The sequence below is a fragment of the Onychomys torridus genome, chromosome 19 (assembly GCF_903995425.1).
Source record: "Onychomys torridus chromosome 19, mOncTor1.1, whole genome shotgun sequence".
Lineage (NCBI taxonomy): Eukaryota > Metazoa > Chordata > Mammalia > Rodentia > Cricetidae > Onychomys > Onychomys torridus.
The window spans coordinates 42,238,540-42,261,172 of NC_050461.1; positions in this window are offsets into that span (position 1 = coordinate 42,238,540).

Consider the following 22,633-nt stretch of genomic DNA (forward strand, 5'->3'; position numbering starts at 1 on the left):
TGTTTGAGTTCTTATCCTGACTTCCTTCAGCGATGAACACCAAATAAACCCTTTCCTGCCCAACTTGCTTTTTGGTCATGATGTTTTATCACAGCAATAGGAACCCTAGCTAAGACTGTCACCAAGTCTTAGAATGGTGCTTCACCTTTTTCTTAACCCCTTCCTTACTTTCTGGAGCTCCAGTTAGATATGTGTCAGGCTTTTTCCTTTTAATGCCTGTGGCACTGATCACTTCTCAAAGTCACAGGGTTTCCCCCTCCATGTTGCTTCTGTTCTTCACTGTTCTTTGGGACGAGTGTACATTCACAGATGTGGTGCAATAGGTGACTGATAACGTACTTGCTAGAAGTGATGCTCTCCAATATGGTCAGGCCCATGTGGAGAAGCTTAACTGGCCTCCTTGAGGATGAAGATCGTGGAAAGAGAGGTCCAGCCATTCCACTTGTCCCAGCTGAGCCTGTTCACCAGCTATACCTTGATGATACATGCGTACATGTCCAGCTGGAACCAGCAACAACACTGCTCCATCAAGGAGAGTGGTGGTTCTCAACCTTCCTAATGCATTGACCCTTTAATACAGTTTCTTATGTTGTGGTGAGCCCCCCTAACCAAAAAAATTATTTTCATTGCTACTTCATAACTAATTTTGCAATGTTATGAATTGTAATGTAAATACGATGATATGCAGAGTAACTGACATGTGACCTCTGTGAAAGGGTTGTTCAAACCCCCCATCTCCCCACCCCTCCCAAGGGGGTCATGACCCACAGGTTGAGAACTACTGAAGTACAGGCCTAAGAGATAGTAAGTTGGGGTTAGCAAGATGATTCAGCAGGTGAAGGCGCTTGCCACCAAGCCTGGGAACCTGAGTTCAATACCTAGAACCCACCAAACAGGAGAGTACTTCTCTTGTCTTTTGATGCATACTTTAGCACAAGTGCACATGCACACACAAATGAATGAATGAATAAATAAATGCAAAGCTAATTGTTAAAAGAGGAATACTAAATCATAGTTGCTAGGCAATAAAGTTTAATCTCTTGTTTCTCAGCCTCTCCTTTATATTTTCCTTTGTACTCTGTTAATTTCACAGTGGTTTCTTCATTTACTTATTTTTTTTTCCTTCCACTGAGACTAATGTGCTCTTTAATTCTATTTAATCTTTTAATCTTATTGTTACATATTTGACTTCTCTGTTTCTGTCTGATGCTTTTTTTTCATGTTCATCCGATTTTCTGATTAACATTCAATTTTTTTCTAACGTATGTGCCTGCTTCTTGCTCCTTTAAAACTTTAGATATCTAAACTCTGTGGTTATTTGGATTGTAGCATACATATCAAAAGCTTAAAAGCTAATCTCCACATATAAAAGAAAACATACAGTATTTATCTTTTTGAGCAAGACAATAATAAAAGTCCCTGGCTGTTATAAGAGGAAAAAAACTTTAAGTACTATTTCTGTGTAATTCAAGTACTTGAGAAAATAAGATCTGAAATCAGCCTTCACTGTCAGAAATCCTGAAGAGACTGGGTTTTCTTTGTTTTTTTCCCTTCTGTGACCTGACTATATAGCCACTGCTTCCTCTTGGGTTTGAAATCTTGAATGTGGGGACTGCATGGCTGGAAATGCCATGCTGTTGGAACTGAGACTGCGCCCATACTATTAGAAGGAGACTTCCTTTGGTCTGTCCTAGCATCTCTGCTTGTTACAGTCAAAGCCACTTTTATTATTTTTTGGCTTGGTATTTACTGCTCTGGGCAGGTGGAGTAAATTTAAGTCTCAACCCCTATAAACAGGATTATAGTCATAGATCCATAGGGATATTTTCTTTTTCCACCTTGCTGAAGACTGACAAGTTTTATTATGATCTTTCTTTCTGGAAATCAAATATTGTTCTGAAATCAGACTCCAGAGCAGGTTTCAGGGTGTGCCTTGACATCAGGTCTGAGACCCTTAAAAACTGAATCTCACATGAGCAAATATTTCCTTACTGGGAGTTATGGTGATTTTTTCCAACCTTCATTTTCAACTTCCTCTTTTTTTTTCAGATCCCCAAAGCAACCTTTCCTTTCTTTCTCCTTCTCTCCCTTCCTCCTTCCCTCCTTCTCTCCCTCCCCACTCCTCTTCCTCCTTCTCCCTCCTCCTCCGCCCCCCACTCCTCTCGTGCTCAGTCATATAAACAAGAGAAGGTTTGCTTGAGTTCCCCTTTCCACCAGCAAGTCTGCTCAGACTGTGTTCTCCCACGTGCCCTCTGGTTTTATGTCCACCGGACACAACCTAGAGTTATTCCAGAGGAGAGAACCTCAACTGAGAAAATGCCTCCATAGGATCAGGCTGCCAGCAAGCCTGTAGGGAATTTTCTTACTCCAGTCCATTGTGCTTGGGAACACCCCTGAGCTGATGTTGCTTGGATTCTCTAAGAAAGCAGGCTGAGCAAGCCATGAAGAGCAAGCCAGTAAGCAGCACCCTTTCAAGGCCTCTGCTTCAGCTCCCGCCTCCAGGTTTCTACCCTGCTTGAGTTCCTGCCACCACTGTTTTTAAGGATGAACTGTTGTATGGAAGTATAAGCGTAAGGGGGGGGGGGGCACACAAAAATCAAAAACCAACTTTCTATTTTCCTCCCCAAGTTGATTTTGGTCACAGGTGTTTCATCGCAGCTATAATAATCCTAAGAACCTCCCCGCCCCCATTCCCAGCTCACTTTATCACAATAAATACTCCACAGGAGTGAGTAATCGCTCAGTGGATTTGATGTGATCATCACTGAAGCCTCCTCTTACAGGCATTTTCTGCTTTGGGTCCTGCGGTGTTGGTGTCAGAACTTCCTGATTTCCCTCCCTCCTTACCTCAGGAGCTGTTTCCTTTTTAGGTTTCTCATGTGTCTGTTTCGTTGGGTTCTGTTAGTGTTGAGATAGGGTCTCACCCTTTAACCTAGGCTGTCCTGGAACTCATTATGTATCCTAGACTTGCTTCCAGTTTGTCGTGACCCTCCTGTTACCCTCTCCTAGGTGCTGGGATTAAGTTGTGAACCATGAGCTACCATGTCTGGTTTACTCTTCCTCCTCGCCCACTTCCTCTGTCAGAAAAGCAGAGGACTCTAGGGTCCCTTCAAGGGTTGCTCTCTGCCTGCAGCATAGCTTCACCTGACACTTCTGCATGCACTGAATCACACATGCAGGTCCTGACCTCTTCATCTGAGTTCAGATGTGTGCATTCAATGCATTCAGCTCAGTATTTCTCTTTGGATGTCCCAAGAGGCTGAAAAGTGCCCTACTCTGCTCTCCCCTTAAGAGAGGGTATTTTGGAATCTGTAAATGTCATTTTGTTTGGAAAAGAGTTTTTTATTTGTTTGGGATTTTAAAATTTTTATTGTTATTATGTTCATTTTTAAACACATTTTCTATGTTTAGTGTGTGTGTGTGTGTGTGTGTGTGTGTGTGTGTGTGTCCGTCTGTCCATGCAGCAATTTCAAGACTATGGATAGGAATGGCAACTCCCTGTATAGGACATTTCCACACCACAGCACACTCACTTGAGCCACGGGTACTCACTGTGATCTCAGCACTGTTCCATCTCCTAAAGAATCCTACCAAAAACCAACATGAGAACACTGGGTGGGCATCAGCAGCTTGAATGCCTAGGAGTCCCTGCGATGACAGGCTCTTTGATATTGTTTTATTTCTTTGGATCCTGAGGTCACAATGGCTACACTACAGTGTTTATTGCTGCTGGAGTACAATGCATAATAATAAATAAAACATATTTTCTGTTTGGCAGTAATTTATGTGAGAAGAATCCCTTCACTGAGAAACATTCATCACCTACAAGGTTTCTACCAGAGATGTGCAAGCCTAACGTTCACTCCAGAGACTATGGATGCTAGCGTTAAAAGGAAGGGTTGTGGAATGGGCTCAAAACCTGCTCAAGCAATTTATTACCCAATTTGTGCTTCAATTTCTTCAGCTGTAAAAAAGATATAATTACTGATCTAAATTCCTAAAGTTATTGTGAAAATTAATGAGTTACAATGTACATTGTTGCTGGGAGTACTGTACATGTAATAAATACCCCAAGTGTGGCTGTTTATGAAACAAAGTGTCATCATGTTTGGGAGAAAAAGAACAAATAAACTTCACCTTTTCCCCAAACATATATTAAAATGGAGTTGTTTTTGTTGTGATAACACTGGGGAGAAAATGGTTACTGAGGATTGTACTCTGAGCTTTGCTGCTGCTAGGCTGGTGCTCTGCTACACATGTCCCCAGTTCAAACGAAGTCACTTTGGGGGAAGAAAGTACTCATCAAACCTGAATCTAACAATAGTGCAGGTCCACCACGGTGCATGCAAAGAGTTCATCTTGAAGTCAGCTGGGAAATTTCAATCTCATGCAGTTGAAAAAGTCTGTAGATGCTCTATGCTCTATGTACTAGTTTTCTAAGGACTTTAGTTAAAATGATGCTCTTTTCATTTATCCTTGCAAGACATTCAATTTTTGTCCCTAAGCAAACTGTGCGTTTTCACCTTTCTCTTCTTCCTCTTATGGCTAATTTTCATTTTAATTGTGTCCTGTAGGGCAGAGACAGGGAGAAGCATGGCCTAGAGTCATCTTCCTGCCGTACTGACAGTATGAGAAATAGGAGCCTGAACCAGCTCTTCTATCTTCCTGTGTTCATTTTCTCTGCTGTGAAATGAATGTACTTGCTCTCTGTAGCTCTCGGGGGATTCTCGGGATTTTACCAGAGAGAGTGACACTTCTAAGTTCCATATTATGCAGCATATAGCCAGAGCAATACTGTGACAAGTCCATTCTTTGACCTACATGTATTTAGGACTCCAGAAGGTTTATCAATATATCTATGGGGCTTTAATGACAATTGGATTCCAGATTGTCCTTTGCCTTTGTCAATGATGGTCCACGAAGTAGCTCTTCCAACAGTTGGTGTCATCCTGACATTGTGTTAAGCTATAAGACACAATAGAACAGAAGAAGGCAGCTCCCCCCCCCCCATGTGAACAAGAAAGAACACTTGGGGAAAATGGGACCTTCAGGGACAATATCTGCAAAGATCAAGGTAACTGTTCCCATCCACCTGAACACTCACTGTGATCAACCAAAACCAAGTTCTCTTAAATATTAAAAACTGTTATGGTAAGAGCAACATGGAAGCCTCAAAACAAATTATTTCCTCCCCTCCCCCCCAAAAAAAAATGGCCTCTACAGTCTTCTCTGTACCCGTGCCCAGGCAACAAAGTAAATCAGGTTGATTTGATCAGTAAAGCTAGCAGATGCCACAGGCTTGGGAGATAGAAATCTGGTTTCCTTGCCTGGTATATAATTTCTGCCTGTCAAATTATAGCTCTGTGTGAATTGTGTAACCTGTTATTAGAATCTTGGATCTCTGTGAAATAATCCAGTTCTACTTCATTTCTTTACAGTGTACACACAGCCAGCTCCCCTGCCAGGGGCAGTAAGACATGTGCTGATTACACACTGTAACCATTGACCCATGAGTTCACCATAGGCAAGTGCAGTTCATAACCCACCACTTGAAAAGATTGTGGGGATACATTACATACATATATACATATACATATACATACACATACACGTATACATAAACACATATACATGAAAGGGAGGGAGGAAACAGGGGAAGAGAATTTAAAGTAAGGGACTTGGTAAAACACTTGCCTCAAAATCACAAGGACTTGAATTCCTAACCCAGAACCCATGTGAAAAAGCCAGGTGTAGTTAGAGAATGTGTTGGTTCAGTATAATTATGGCTGTAGGTTCTCCTCCAAGATCTTTACTAGCCCTGAGTATCTGGCTAGTTTTCCAGTACTGGGTGTAATTTCCTTCTTGTTTCTTGTTGAATTAGTCTTAAGTCTAATAGGAGAGCGGCTAGTTACTATGCAGGTGTGCAGGACATTGCTACACCTTTAGGGTTACTGCGCCAATCTGACTCTTGTGGTTTATGGGCATCGTAGCTGGGTAGGGCTGCTGATTGCCTCACTCCTTTGGAATCCTGCATGATGCCTTCTGGTACCATGAAAGCCAGTCCTCAGGGAGGAGGTCTTCAGATTAGTTCCAGTTCAGGGGTATCTGCGCCTTCTGTCTGAAGTGTCTGGTGGCTTCAACAACAGGGACTTTTCTTCCACCTCTGGGGGACATCCAGCGGCAAGTGCAATAACCTGTAATGTTTTAGGAGTCTCTTGAACAGTCTTTCTCCAATAACCCAAAAGAGGGCTTCTCGTGCCTGCTGTTGAGGTTTCTGCTAGTCTTTGGCTCTTGGAGGGAGCATTGTTAACCAAGACAAAAAGAAATCATATAAATATAGACACAAAAGTATATGTATTATAATTTTTAGGTATATAGTTAATAAGATGAAATGAATTTTTCAGACATGTTGTTTTTGCTCTTCTTATTTATCTCCTTCCCTCATCCCTGATTAGAGCCATGCCCTGTTTTCTCTATTTCCCTGAGCAGATCACATGTACCTTTGGCTCCTCCCCCACTCCACTCTGGCAATCGTTTCTTTTATTTTCCTGGTTTTTTGTTTGTTTGTTTCAGTTTCTCCAGCATACTTTTTCACATCTGAAGATTTGGAACAAGGAGCCTCCAATGAGAGAGACATGAAACATTTGTCCTTATGGGTCTGGGTTACCTCAGTTTATAGGATCTTTTCTAGTTCCATCCATTTGAAATATGAAAATTTCATGATTTCATTTTGCTTTACAGCTAAACAGTATTCTGTTGTTTATATGTGCCATGTTTTCATTATCCATTCATCAGTTGAATGGCATTTAAATTATTTCCATTTTTCTAGCTATTATGAAGAAAGCAGAAATAAACATGACTGAGCAAGCATCTATGGCTTAGGATGTTAAATCAGATGGACATATTTATCCTCGCACACACAGGTAAGTGTAGCCCTGAAGCCTCATCAATGAAACTTCTTTCTTCAACAAAGACAAAGCGGGTTGCACTTTATAGCATGTTACCACTGAACTGCAGTAGCTCCTTTAAGTACAGAAGTTTAGTTTTTGTTGTGCCCTGCTAGACACAGAAAAGCACCAGAGAACTGTGATTCTGGCCTGTTGATAGAGCACTAGCCTAACACATGCAAGTCATGTGTTTCAGCTCCAGCACCAGGAAAAAAATGTGAGATGTGGTGGTGCAAACATGTAATCTCAGCACTCAGAAAGGTGAGGACTGGCTCTCATGGTACCAGAAGGTGCCATGCAAGCTTCCAAAGAAGAGAAGCAACAGTCTTACCCAGCTATGACACCTATGAACCACAACAGTGACCAGCATGTCACTATAACCCCAATGGTGCAGTAGTGACAAGCATATCTTGGCAGTAACCACCAGCTCTCTAATTAGACTGATCAACAAGAAGGAAAACATGCTTACTACTGGAACCTAGATGACTACCCCGGACTACTGAAGTCATGGATCTTGGGGAAAAATCCTATAACTATTACCCATCTTACATTCTAAGTATCTGTCCTTAATTCCCATGAACAAATATAATCCTCACTGCTCATCAAGGGAACCATCTCCTTTCAACATATGAAGACAACGACAGAAAATCACAACCAATCAATGGTAGAGTTGTGGAATCCAGTCCCAACAGATACACCTGCAACACAATCCCTGAATCTCAAGGCACGGGGAACTTTGTGGACAAGATTGGGGGAAGGACTGTAAGAGCCAGAGGACCAGGGAGTTTGCTGTGAGACTGTGTCTCCTAGTGATGTCAGAAGCTGCATTCATAAAGTCTCACTGACACGACTGCCTAAACATGAGCTGAAGAAGGACGAGAATAGACAGGTTAAAGTGGATGAGGGAAAGCCCAGGGGACCTCAACCCTACACAAAGAAGTGCAGTCACCTAATGAATGCTGAGAACAAGAGAAACAGTCTTCACCAGTGAAGTGCACACCAATGATTACCCAACACCAAATGGCAGCTGTAAAATCATACGAACAAGTGTAACGTTACACTTACGGGTTTTCTGTAAGGACCTGAAATAATTATGGATCAGAGCCACTTCTTAGCATTATCTTCTTTCATACAGGGATAAACTTGACCAACTCTTGAATTAATGTTGAATAAACTCTTGTAAGGATGAGATTCATTCAATAGAAAGAGTGTGTCTTTTATGATGTGATCAAAATTTATGCTGGTCCCAGCATACAGTATTTTTTCTTTTATTGAAAATATATTGTTTTCTTATATAATATATCCTGATTATAGTTTCCCCTCTCTCTACTCCTCCTAATTCCTCCCCACCTCTTCTCTCCTGCAGATCCACTCTCTTTCTGTCTTTCATTAGAAAACAACAGGCTTCTAAGTGGTAACAACCAAACATAACAAAATAAAATATAATTAGGTATACTGAAATTATCATAAACCTAAGATGGACAAGGCAACCCAAGAGAAGGAAGAGTCCCAAGTGCAGACATAATAATCAGAGACCCACTTTTTCTCAGACTCAGGAGTCCCATAAAAATATCAACCTAACAGCTATTATACATAGGCAGAGGACCTGGTGTAAATCCATGCTGTCCCTGGTCTTGCTGCTCCAGTCTCTGTGAGCTCATATGCACCTCCCTCAGTTGATTCAGAGGGCCTTGTTCTCCTGGTGTCCTCCATCCCCTCTGGCTCTTACAATCTTTCTGCTTCCTCTTCTGCAGGGTTCCCTGAGCTCAAAGAGAAGGAAGCTGATGGAGACCTCCCATTCAGACTCTCTCTGAATATCTGGCTATGGGTCTCTGCATCTGTTCCATTCTGCTCCTGGAGTAAGCTTCTCTGATGATGACTAGATAGGGCACTGATCTTTGAGTATAACAGAGTATCATTAGGAGTCATTTTATTGATACTTTTTTTTTTTTTAGAACAATAGTGTTTGGTTTCACCCTAGATCTCTAGTCTATGTAGTCTCTGGTTCTTGGTTACTCAAGCAGTATTGGTTATGGGTTCCAGCTTGTGGAATGAGCCTTAAGTCAAATCAGACCAAAAACAAAAAACAAAAAAACAAAAAAAACAAAAAACTTTATGTGTAGCAATACAATTTGCATATTAAATAGCATTATAGCAAATTATTTTATATAGTTGTAAATTGAAGACTAAAAGGAGATATTTCAGGTTACAAACCCTTTTTCTAAGAGAGTGAACACACCGAAAGTGTTCAGCCATGTCTAAACCCTACTGTACTAGTATACAATGGAATTAGAGAGGCACCCCAACTTCCCTAATCACTGCCTCAAAAGCATAGTGCAGGTTGGATCTTCTGGAAGGCAAAAATAGGTGTTCCAGAGTGCAGTATGTTTAAGAACCTAAATGGGTGATTTGGAGGTTAAGTATGGGTTGATGAATGCTGTTAAGAATCATCAAATATGAAAAAAAGTCCTATCACACAGATTAAAATTTGAAAGCCACAAAATTTTCCCACTTAAAACATAGTTTAAAATAAAATTCATGTCTACTCTCAGGATGTCATTGCTGCAGAGTTAATCAAGTAAATACTTTGACAAGTGCCGAAATTCACCAATTAGGATAAATGCTAAATTATTTAGGTGGCAAGATGTCTTTTCATGGGAACTTTTATGATGTTAAAAATTGATCACACATTTTAAGAGTGAGTACAACAAACTTCACTGACTGAGTCTGAGCTGATGAAAGTCCTGGCAGTCTCAGTCCACAGACTGCAGAATTAATAATGAGAGGTGCTGCTTGCTGGGGATACACAAGACAGGAGAAATGCTGGCAGGTGATTTGCAGACACTTACTCTGTAGTTATCGAGGGATCTGTAGTTGTTGGGGGTTTTTAAAAAAAACTCTTTGACTCTTTACTCTTTGGGGGGCCTCCTACCCAGCTCCCAAATAAATACACAGAGGCTTATTCCTTTTTTATTTTATAATTAATTTAATTTTACATATCAGCCACAGATTCCCCTGTCCTCCCTCCTCCCACCCCCAGCCTTCCCCTCCCCCAATTCTCCCCCCATTCCCACCTCTTCCAAGACAAGGTCTCCCCTAAGGATTCAGCTCAGCCTGGTAGATTCAGTTGAGGCAGGTCCAGTCCCCTCTTCCCTACACCAACGCTGAGCAAAGTCTCTCAGCATAGGCCCTAGGTTCCAGAAAGCCAGCTCATGCACTAAGGACAGGTCCCGGTCCCACTGCCTGGAGGCCCCCTAAACAGTTCAAGCTAATCGACTGTCTCACTTATCCAGAGGGCCTGGTCCAGTTCCATGGGGGCTCCTCCGCCATTGGTTCATAGTTCATGTGTTTCCACTAGTTTGGCTATTTGTATTCTTTCTTGTGCCCAGCCTTGGATTAGCTTAGTTCTAGATAGCTTTTATTAACTTAATGATCTCATCTACCTTTCGCCTCTGGGCTTTTATCTTTCTCTATTCTATACACCTTCCTTTCTTCTTCTACTCTGTTGCTGGTTGTGTAGCTGGGTGGCTGGCCCCTGAGGTCCTCCTCTCCTTCCCATTTTCTTGCTCCTTACTCTTCTCTTCCCAGATTTCTTTTCCTATTTATTCGCTCTGCCTGTCAACCTTTCCTATCCTTTCCCTTGCATACCTATTGGCTGTTCAGCTCTTTATTAGACCAACCGGGTGTTTTAGGCAGGCAAAGTAACACAGCTTCACAGAGTTAAACAAATGCAGCACAAAACAATGCAACACATCTTTGCATTATCAAACAAATGTTTCACAGCATAAGCAAATGTAACATATCTTCAAATAATATTCCACAATAGAGCTCTGCTTCATACTTTCCAATTCCCTAATGTGTGACCATTCACAATTCTGCTCTCGAGGACTCAGCAGTTTAGTGTTTCATTCTAGAAATGTTTGTCTGGTACATGTGACAAGTTAGGCAATGTGCTGGGGGATAAGAGTTAATATTCTCTTTTCTCAGCAATGGAAAACCCAAAAAATTTCATATAGCATACTCAGCACACACATCACAGCAGGGGTTGGTATAAGAGGGCAACTGGAAATCCATGTGCTGTTGTATAGTTATTTAAATACCATAAATCAAGTGTACAATCAGCTAAGTAGAAAAAGTTCTACTATCCTAGTTCAGCAAATGCAATTTTGTAACACTGTGAAGGAATGAGATCTTCTATAGATTACTTGTAATCCTGCACTCAGAAAAAACAAGATCTAGCACTCGGCTCGTAGCTGGAGCCCTCTTCTCTCCCAACTGTTTCCCACATCAGCAGGTACCTCAGATGCATGTGCACCCCGACCATTCACATGCTTGCCCAACCCCGCCCTCATTATCTTTCTAGCATACATGTTACCAACTGTGGAATGGCAATCTCAGCAGAACAGACTATTAGAAAGGTTCAGAATTCTTGAAGCAGCTTAACAGTATTGGAAAGGAAATTCTGGATCCCAGATAAGCAAGCGGGTATAAAAAGGTAAAGTTGAGATCCAGTGGATTTGCCACACAAATTGCTGCTCTAGAGATTGAAGTACAATCAGAAGAGGGCCAGAGAACTGATGCAGTGAAATGCTGAGGATAAGGCAGAGGTGACAGCCACGATGCCCTTCTACCTAGCTCTAAGAATGTTTGTGGCTTGTGTGTAAATAGAGGCCATGTTCCAATAATCCCCTTCACATGCCTTGTAGCTAAGCCTAACTACCTGTAGCCAACTCCTGTAAGCATACAGAGCTGTATATAGGAAACCAAAGATCCTTCCTTCCATCACACATTTCCCTAGGTACTTTTCCGGCTTCCACTCTCTAGTGGGGAGAATCTGCCACTAGGTCATGGGAGCAATAGCTCCATCTTCAGAATTCATACCTCCCCACAGGTTGCACTCCCTCTCTTTTGTTTATAAATGTTCCTAATACTAAATATTTACAGTGATTTTACAACCTGCCAACACTGAAGGACTTGAGTTTTCATAGTTTCCAAGATAACCTCCTGAGAGCCTAACAAGAATTTTTTTCAAAAATTGTTCAGGAAATTGGTATTTAAGAACGATTTTTCAATCAATTATTGGCACCTTAAAAATTTAGAGTACAGACTGCCAAAGTGTTTGGATTTTCATTATTCGTCATACTTCCAAATTTTCTTTTGGCATCATTAACATTTTTGTAAGCTAATTTGTTATGGCGGCATTCTCCCAGCATGTTTTGATAATATTAATAACAATCATGGCTTTGAGACTTTTAAAAGGTATCTATGTGTGCTTGGGGAAATGCCTGTGGGGGGTGGGGAGCAAAAAAAAAAAAGGCATCAGCTTTTCTAGAGCTAGCATTACAGTGAGTCATCCAACATGGGTGCTGGCTACCAAACTCTGGTCCTCTGCAAGAACAGCTTGTGGTCTTCAGCACTAGGTTATCTCTGCAGTCCCAACTTTGAGATATGTTGATGAGAATAATATTGGTGAAATCATTAAGGCCACTCCACATAGTTAAAAGGGAGGTTTACTTTGTGGGGTAACTTACAAATGAAGGGATAGGTAGACTGTAGGGTCTGACAAAGGCATGGCACAGTCCGGCGGTGTTCTCTGGAGAACTCTGCTCGGTCTACCTCCAGCGTCCAGGGTCCAGGAACCAAGAGAGTACCCCCCCCCCGAATCTGGATCCCAGGTCTTCAGCATCCTATCTCAGCCCCGCCTTGTAAGAGTGACCATTACTGAAGCCTCAATGGGGGTTGGAACTTCCAGGTCAAAGCTGGAATGGCTACCCACTACATCATAATAAATAGCATTAATAAATATAAACACATAGCATGCATTAAATAGTTTGTGCCATTGCAGAATGATAATGAGTGACTTTCAATATTACCTTAGCATTTGAGTGCAATATAGCAGAAAAATCTTGAGAGATTTTTAAAAATTAAGGCCAATAAAACACAGGCTTTACAGCCTAGGCAGTAATATCTTTTGAATTCATTTCATAATTGATGTTAATTCAAAAATAATGCTGCCGTCACATTATGCTTCAGTTGCTTAATTCTCCTTGGCATCCAGCGTTTGTTTGCATGATGCTCCATAAATCAGTCCTTTCAGATCATGAATTAGCAAGCCTCCAAAATAAAGTGACAGGTTAATTAAATTATGCAAGGAAAATGGTTTTCAGTTCTATCCCCCAACAGAAAAGAGAAGGATATTGAAAATTTATGATTACATCAAGTCGGCTAGGTGTTCTTCTCTGCAGTTTCCAGCATTGCCTACTAATAACTCCAGGCCAGTGACAGAGTAATCATTCTAAACTTCTAAGGATATGAATTTCATCAAACTTGACCTGGTTAAGTCAAAGAAGTTCCATCAATAAGAATCTTTCTAGCATAAACTACCCAATACAAACACTAAAGTCAGAGTGTATTTTCACAATTCAGCTCATTAGAAATGCCATGTTCTCCATTTTAGAGAGGCTGTGTCCTTAATTTATGCCTTCCCACACATATTCTGGGCAATCTTGGTAGGTGAACAGCTGTCTTGAGACACATTCCTTGGGAACAACTGCATTTGGAGCTGGTAGCTTATTACTATTTTCCTCTACTACCTTGTTATTAAGACTGTCATATTCTGTATAAAAGCAAGAATTCCACAGAAATACAAGACACTAACTCGATACTCTGATGTGTTTCATCTTAAAGTTTTTCTTTACTTATTCATTCTTTATTCTTGAGAATTTCATACACGGAAACAATTATAACCACATGTGTTCCCAATTGCCCCCATCCTATTCTCCCATATTCCCCTCAACAACTCCCTCCCAACTTCCTGTCATTTTTTGAAATAACCTACTAAATCCAATTAGAACTGTCCAAATGTACAGATGGGTAGGACCACCCACTGGGATTCAATGGTTCTTACCAAAGGCCACATCTTCACAAAGGGATGATTCTCCCTCCTGCAACTGTTCACTGCCAGCTATTCCTTAGTAAGCTGTGGGACTTGGAAAATAATCTACCTCATCAATACCAAAATTTGGGTGGTTTGACCTTGTTCAGGATTTTTGCAGGTAACTGCTGCTGTGAGCTCACAGTCACAATAGCCATGCCCTGTCCAGAAGACATTTCACAGTGCCCCTCTCCATCCTCTGACTCTTACATTTTTTTCCTTCATTTTCTTCAGTGTTCCCTCAGCCTGGTGGAAGTAGAGCTTGAGGTCCCTTTTAAGACTTCTGTCTTATTAGGGCTTCAATTGCTGTGAAGAGACACCATGACCATGGCAACTCTAATAAAGGAAAACATTTCATTGGGGTGGCTTACAGTTTCAGAGGTTCAGTCCATTATCATCATGGAGAGCATGGCAGCATGCAGGCAGACATGGTGCTGGTTATATCTTGATCAGAAGGCAATGGGAAGTGGACTGAAACACTGGGTTTCTATCTTGAGCATAGGAAACTTCAAAGCCTGCCTCCACAGTGACACACTTCCTCCATCAAGGCCATACCACTCCAGTGAAGCCACACCTCCTAATAGCGCCATTCACTATGAGATTATAGGGGCCAATTACATTCAAACTACCACATTCTACTCTCTGGCTCCCAAAAACTTATAACAATACCATAATGCAAAATGCATTTAGTCCAACTTCAAAAGTCCCCATAGTCTATCACAAGCTTAACAATGTTTTCCAACAAATCCACACCTCCTAATAATGCTACTCCCTATAAGATTATGGAGGCCAATTACATTCAAACTACCATAGCTGAGTACCCAGTCTCTTATTGTAAGCATTTTGACCCCTTTTGCGTCTCAGCATTGACTTCTGCCAACTGTAAAATGAAGCTTCTCTGACCAAGGTCAAAAGCAACTCAGGTCTTTGGGAAGAAGCATAAATATTTAGAAGACAAATTGATGGCATGACCATTTACACCCTATGACTTCTTTAGGCATGGGCTCTTAACCAGAACTACAGAATCAGATGTAAAATTCCCTCCTGTGAGATTTCCTTTGTGCCAGGTTTTTAACTGACCCTGAAATGTTCCCCTTTCCAGTAGTCTACCAGGGAGCCTGCATGGGACTGACCTAGTCACTCTGCATGTATGATGAAGTTGTGTAGCTTGGTCTTCTTGTGGGACTCCTGCTGGTGGGAGCAGGGGCTGTTTCTGATTCTTGTGCTGGCTTTAGGTGTTTCTCATACTGGGTCACCTTCCCGAGGCTTAATACACAGGGGAAGTGCTTAGTCTTACTGTAACTTGATATGCCATGTTTTGTTATCAATGGAAGACCTGCCCTTTCCTGAACAGAAGTAGTGGAGGAGTGGATTGGGGGGTGGGGACAGAGGGGAGTAGGGGAAGACTGGAGGGAGAAGAGGGAAAGGAAGCTGCAGTGATAATGTATTATAAATAAGTAAACAAATAAATATTTTTAAAAATTTCCTCCTGTGGAGCAGGCTTCAAATCTGATTAGAAATAACAATCTGTTTCACTATTTCATCAGTGGATGTAGCTTGACTGAAAAGTAAGTATTGTAGCATGCATGCAGGGTGCATCACTGGATAAAAATACTAGTGCATTTTCTCACAATCTACCTGTAAGGCACTTTCTGGGACCATAAAAGCTATCTAGCAGAGAGGAGGTCTCCAATCAGTTTGGTTTCTCTATGTACTGCTGCCAAAGTGTGTAGTATCTTCAGCAACATTGTCTTCCTGTGGAGTCATGAAGGGAATCCAAGAACAGCACAATAGTAGTCTGTGTTGGTTTGATACCCTCATACATTTTAGTATCCATTTTATGTCCTAGATAGTATTATTTGAAAACCTGAGCCAGGCAGAAAACTCAGCAGGAGTTACAGATGTGGGTGCTGGAAACCAGAGATCTAGAAGAATAGCAAGAGCTCTTCTTTTCCACTGAGCCCTCTTTCTAGCTCCACATTAACAGCACTTATAAAGTTTATATTTAAGAGTGAGTATCTGTCTTTAATTCTGTGTTAAACCACACACACTTTCATTTCATAGACCTGTCCACTTACTCACACAGCTACAAGCAAAGGTACTTATTCATCCCATTTACAGGAGTATTTATTCTGTCTTATATAATTCTTTGCCAACCAGCTCTAGTCTCCATAACAAAATGTCAGCATTTAGGTTGTTGACATTCCAATCATCTCCCTCTGAAGAGACTCCCTCCTGATATGAATCTGGGTGGGAAGCAAAGTCTCCCTATTGTTATCCCAAAGGACCCAGTGCACAGTTTTATGCTTTATTCATAAATCTCCGGCCTCAGATAAATGAGTAATGTGTGAATGGCATCTTAAGTATGTTGGGAGCTTGGAGAATGTGCCATGAGAGATGGTGGAGCAGGACTGCTAACTGTCCTTGGCCATCGAAGTCAAAAGCCATGTACAAAATATTTACTTGCATAGCAGAGTAATAGATACTCAGAAAAATGATATATCCACAGATTTTTGCTTCCTAATCTTGATATTACAGATTTCTGGAATGATGAGCTAGTAACATCAATGAAAGATAGCTTTTGTCTATGGTTACATCAAATTTTCCTCAGTTCTAAGATGAAATACTTGTATAGGTGGCTTCCCTCAGGAAGAAAGAGCACTCAGAGAGTGTTCTTGAAAGCTATACCTGTGAACTAAGAGGGATGGGACCTCTGCTTTCAAAAGGATCACCAGCTGACCTCATGTATAACTAAAATTACATTACACCTGTTCTAAGTTGATTAAGATAGCCAAATGTGTATATGTGCCAATCAACCCTTGGAAATGAGGGAGTCTAAAAAGGTTATGAACATCAATGACCTGGATTCTTCAACTAAAGAAATTCCCAAAATGGTATGACTATCTGTGACAGCCCTTACAGAAGCTGGAATATGGGGATATTGAAGGTGTTATTCCTGAAAAGAGATTACAGTACATGGTACATCAAAATGTCCACATAGACTGCTTATGATCATCACAAAATGCATTCCTACATAAGGTAAGAACTGACTCTGTAAGGTGATCAAGGATTGCTCTTTCACCAAGAGCTAAGGAGAACTACAAAAGCTGTAGAATGTCTCAGGACATTTTCTTTTCCTGCTATGTCCAAAAGTCAAAGCTAATGGCAGGGCCATTGTATTAGTCAGAATTCCCTAGAAGAACAGAACTGACAGACTAAAGATCTACAAGGGGTTTCATTGGGTTGGTTTACATGCTTTCTCTTGGGTAGTCTAACATAGCTGTCTGCACATTGCAAAGGGTAAGAACCAGGAAAGATAGCTAGCTGCTCAGTAAACAAAGACTGGGTACCTCAGCAATTCCAATCTTGTGTTGAAGGCCTGAAAGAATTCTGAAGAGCCAGAGTCTTCTGTCCACATTGTATGGCTAAGGAAGCTAGGGTCAATGTCGGTGAAGAATTAGAGCTGAGGCAGCCACAGGGCAGATGTACACAGATGTATTTTTACTCTGGTTTCCTTATGTCTGGACTACCTCCAAAAGATAGCACCCTCTGGTAAAGTACCTTCTTTTCTTGTTTAGTTCTTCCAGAAAAGACCCTGACAAGACCTGGCCAGAGGTATGTCTCATAGTTGGTTCCAGATTCCATCAAGGTGACAGCTAAGGTAAACCATCATAGTCATTAATGAGCATGATCTCCACTGAACAAGACGTGGAATTACTTGAAGAGCTTGAAGAAATTCAGAGTGCTGAAAAATCATGTGGACTGAGAATTTTTCTAACAAATCCCCAGATAAGTATAATGCTATTATATTAACTGATAATAATAGGAAGAAATGATAATATACACTCATGTTAGAGACATTAAAAGTGGGATGATGGCATGTGCAGATTTAGAGGGAGTTCAAGGCTTAATATTTGGATGAACATATGTAAGGGTTAACGCTAAGTTTTCTGATCTCTTTTACTTTGCTGGGGCAACTCCTCCTTTCACTTCCTGTCTCGGGAGAGAGAGATCTTTTGTGGGAATGTTAGCAGGGTGGACCCTCAGTACTCACTCTGGAAACCTAAGAGTGACAGACACATTTTTTTTCTCTCCCCCCTTGTGACCTGGAAAGGCCTTCATTACATTATTTCCTTTTTTCTCCCCCTTAGATATTAAGCTGCATATAGACCTGAACTCTCACTCTGTCCTTTTCTTCTGCCAGTCCTCAGCAGAACATTTGAATATGCATTGTTCGAGCAGCCAGAGGGGCAGCCACTCACTTGTTTAGTATTGCATAAACCTCAGGTTTCCTAACATTTATAGCCAGATAACTTTAGTAAACTGTTTGTCATTACCCTGGGCTGTTCATGTTCATCATTTTATTAAATTATATCAATCACATAGTTCTTAATTCATGTCTGTATTTCCTTTTCAAAGTCCACTTGGGAAGAGCAGTCACATTCACTGGACAAAAAAATACAAATCATTTTACTGGTTTCAACAAAATTCTAGCCATGCAAAATATTTCCACTTTGGCAAAATGTTCAGAAATGGTCACTTCTTTTTAAACATGGCCATTCACTTACAACACTAGCTAAAACTTCTCTGTTTTTCCCTAACCCTCAATTTCACTCTCCAAGCTACATGACAAGTCCTCTGTTGGCCCAATGCAAAACATCAAACAGCCATTACTTGAAGGCTGAGTCACTTTAAGACCTCATCCTTTACTTTTTAAATTGTGTCTTCTAAAATACTTCTCCCTAGCAGAAAGTTAAGACAGCTTTTCCCAGCTTGATGTATCGCTGCCCAAAGTGTGTCTGCAGTAGATTGCTTTTGTCACAGGTACAAAATGACTGCAGTCAAAGAGTGTGTGTGTGTGTGTGTGTGTGTGTGTGTGTGTGTGTGTGTGTGTGCCTGCAGATGCTTTGAGTGCTTAGCTTCTCCTCAAGTAGACACCACACTGACCAGTCAAAAAATGACCAAGAATCCTTGGCTCGCATTTTCTTGTTTATGGGACTAATGGAGCATAACAATTGTTCAGGCATCAAACTTGACAAATGGGCAGTTGGAAGGTGACAGAAGGCCTTTGTCTTTATTGAGTAAAAGGTGACTCCATTGAAATTTTTATTAGGTTTAGCTCTTTGTAAACAAAGCAACTCTTCACAGGGAGTGGGTTTGACTACTTGGGTTGAAATATACCACACTGGGTGGTGAGGGGACTGTGGGCAGCAGATCTGACAGAGGCAACAACAGGGGGATTAGCACTAAGCTTGAGAGAAACTGCACAAATCCTGAAAGATGACATCCCAACCCGGCTGATAAACTTCTTCTCAACGATGCTGCTTTTCTCTAAGCAAGGATAATCCCTACGCATGAGCATGGTGTCAATTTAACAACCAAAGAAAGGGAAAAAAATGAAGGTGGTGTGTGTGTGGACTTTGAAATTCTTTCCAGAATAGAGCATTGAGCAGACCTGCAGAAATAGAGATAAAAATGAGATTTACAAAAACACTTTTTGTGACGTCATGATGCCTGGACCCTTTGACTTTCCAGATATCTGAGATAGACATCTCCCTTCTTCTAGCATTGTCCCTGTGACAGACAGAAACAAGAAGAACTATTCTACAGACTCTTGACCCAGCAGTGCACACGCTGGAAGGTAGTGAGAGATGAACACAGGCTGTTGAGCTCTGGCCTTACATTAGACTTCAAGAATCTTGAGCTGTCCTTGGTTCAATGGTGAGTGATTTCTTCCTAATTATGTTTGCCAGCAACGTGTTCCTGAGTTAATTTTCTGTGAGGTGTATGGCTTTTATAAGCAGGCTAATATCCTGGTAACCTGTCTGTCACTTCCTTAACAAAGGTAAAATGATAGAGAAAGGAAGACAAGAATGTATGTACCTGAAGGAGTCTAGTACTGTTCCTCAGGGATGCCAAAAAGCACATGCAATCCCAACCAATACCTTTGTGTTTGTGAGCAGAAAATGTAACAGAAATAGATATATTCAAAGGCTTACGTGGGGAGAAAGCCAAGTCACATAAAACCTAATTTGGTTTGGAATGTAACTTCTTCAGAGGTGCAGCTATTTTGGGTTCCTTGACATTTACAAAGATGCTAGCAAGCCTTGCCATTGAGCTACAAAAAGGAAATCCCTGGACCCAGAACTAGGGAAGGAGCTTGCTTAGGCTGAGGGTGAGCAGGACAGATTTGACAGTTCAGCTGACTAAAACCCTTGGGCTAAATGTGGCTGGAGCTGGGACAGAGATGCACTCCTGGAGAGGTACATAATTTGGGTTGGTAAGACAATCAGGGCACTTGTAATACTTGACAATATCAGAAAATTGAAAAGTTAAAGTTTATCTGTAATAATCCAGGTCCTGGATGACAAATATCTATTTTCTGATCTCCAATAAACCATAACTATTTTTGGCATATGGTGCTGTTTGATGAAGTCCTTCTATGTTTGTCTAGATTGTCCTTGATATCAACTTCACATGCACCATTAACATTAATAAGGAGAATCTTTAACTCTATTTTGCTAAAGCATCTTCTCTCATTCTATTTTAGGTTTTAGCTCCAAGGTCAAGTACATCTCTCTTTAACCTCCAGATACTGCCAAAGCCTGAGATTTTTGAATTAAAAACACAGGGAAGACTTCTACAGCAGACACAGAGAGCTGCAGAGTCAGAGACTCTCCTCTAGATACAAGCTAACAGGTCATTCTGCTCCAGCTTCATAGGTGCTGCCAGATGCAAGAGATGCCTCTGTCTGACACATAAAGACTTTATTGTTCATGGCCCTGATCATCATATTCTGATCAGTGCCTTTGCCCACAGGTTCCATGGATGTGATATGGATGGGCATGGGTAACACCTGTATACTCAGTGGAACCGGGGTAGCACTCTAGAAGAGGAATTATAATTTTTGATAATTCAAATATGATAATAGGCAGTCTCCAGAGGGAGACATTATCTCTACCAGGGTGGACAATAAGTGTATCCATTCTGCTCAGGAGGGAGACATCTGCCTTTCAAGGCACTGCACAGACACTCTTGAAAGGTCACCCAGACTAAAAGACACCCCAGGTATTTTTATTTGAATGTAAAATGTCTCCCACAGGGTCATGTGCTTGCTCAGTTGTTATCCTGTGGGAACCCACAAAGATTCCAGTGGCAGGGTGAGGCATCACACAGAGGAAGACCACCAGCAGAGAAGGCACCAGGACCCAGGGTGCTGAATGGAAGCCAAGGCTCATACAGCAGGGTGGTGCCTTGAGCCCTTGGGCCTCAGGAACAGGACTGTAAAAAAGCTGAATGTGATGGAGCCAGCAGCCAAAGCCATGCAGTTTCTGCTTGCTGGCAGTGAATAGATGCATGGTTTCTTTAAGGGACAGCTTCCAGGTTCATGCTGGCTGCACAGAGAACTTTTTCAAAGAGGTCTGTATTGGCCAGCTACTGTGGCACAGCCTTCCCCCAGAGCAGATTTCTTTGGGGAAGGCTACTGGCTGGAAGGAGCCATTATAACTGAGAGTGAAGTTTCAGAGACTCTTCTTTGCCCTGGGTTGTTGCAGTCAAGGGAACTGCAACAGATTTTGGGTTGTGAATTTCTTCATATTTGTAGCTTTAAGCTTCAGACTCATTATGGGTTGGACAGCTATACAAAGACTTCAGGGCAGCTGACAAACCAAGTCTTGATCTTGGGCTTTCAGTGGAACGTTAAGACTGGTATCAGAAATGGATTTTTAAACTTTTCAGACTTCAGAAATGGGACAATTTTGATTTCACCTACAACTTTCTTTAACTGTGGTGACTCACAATTAATGTGCCCTACGTTTTGTTAGTAGGAATTGTAAACAGTTCTATTAAGAGATTGCTTTTAGATGTTTGCTAATGTTTAGGAAATGTAAATAGTTCTATTAAGAGTTTACTTTTAGATATAAGTTTGTGAGAATTATAATTATGTCTATTGTTAATATTCATGCTAGAGTTATGATGTTAACCTGCTAATGTTAGTGAACCATGATGTGATGATAAGGGTTTAGAGTTTCAGCTAAGGAATTCAAAAGGCCTTGAGTAGACATCATAAAATGTCTGAGTTGGTAATTGCCAGGCCCTAATTTCCTTGGTTAAAGATGAGAGTTCATTTGAAAAGCCATGCTGAATATAACTGGATTGTGTAGATTCTTCCATTTACAATGACTGATTTAAAAGAGGCTTGATGCAATTAAAACTGTTGTAGACATCCTAGACCAATTTTAAAAGGCCATCCTCTACTTCTTTATTAAGAGTTATTGCAGCCATAAGGAGCTAATCTCCACACTCACTTGAGATTTTTCCAGAAGCTGGTAGTACACAGTCATCTGAAAGTTCTAGGGGGATCTTTTAAAAATATATTAAGGAGAGAGAATTTGTGGGAGCCCACAAAGATTCCAACTTGTGGTTTAACTCAAGATCAGTCAGTTCATGTTACTCTCCAAAGCTGCAAAATAGGGTCCAAAGGCATAACCATGTGTCATATACTTCAAGGCCTAGTCACAAGATGCTTTGCCATGGGGTGTGATTACCAGGTGTTTTGAAGGGTCTACAGTTTGTTGTACAGTGGGCTTTGATCTTGAAAGTGGGAGGTCTTTTGCCTCTCCCCTTGCTAGTGTATAAAAAATCTTAATCTCTGTCTTTCTTCTCAATTCCATCTATATTTCTATCTAAAACTTCCTCATTCCTCTCTCCTCTCCTCTCCCCCCACCCCGCCCCAGAACACTTTGACAGTTTG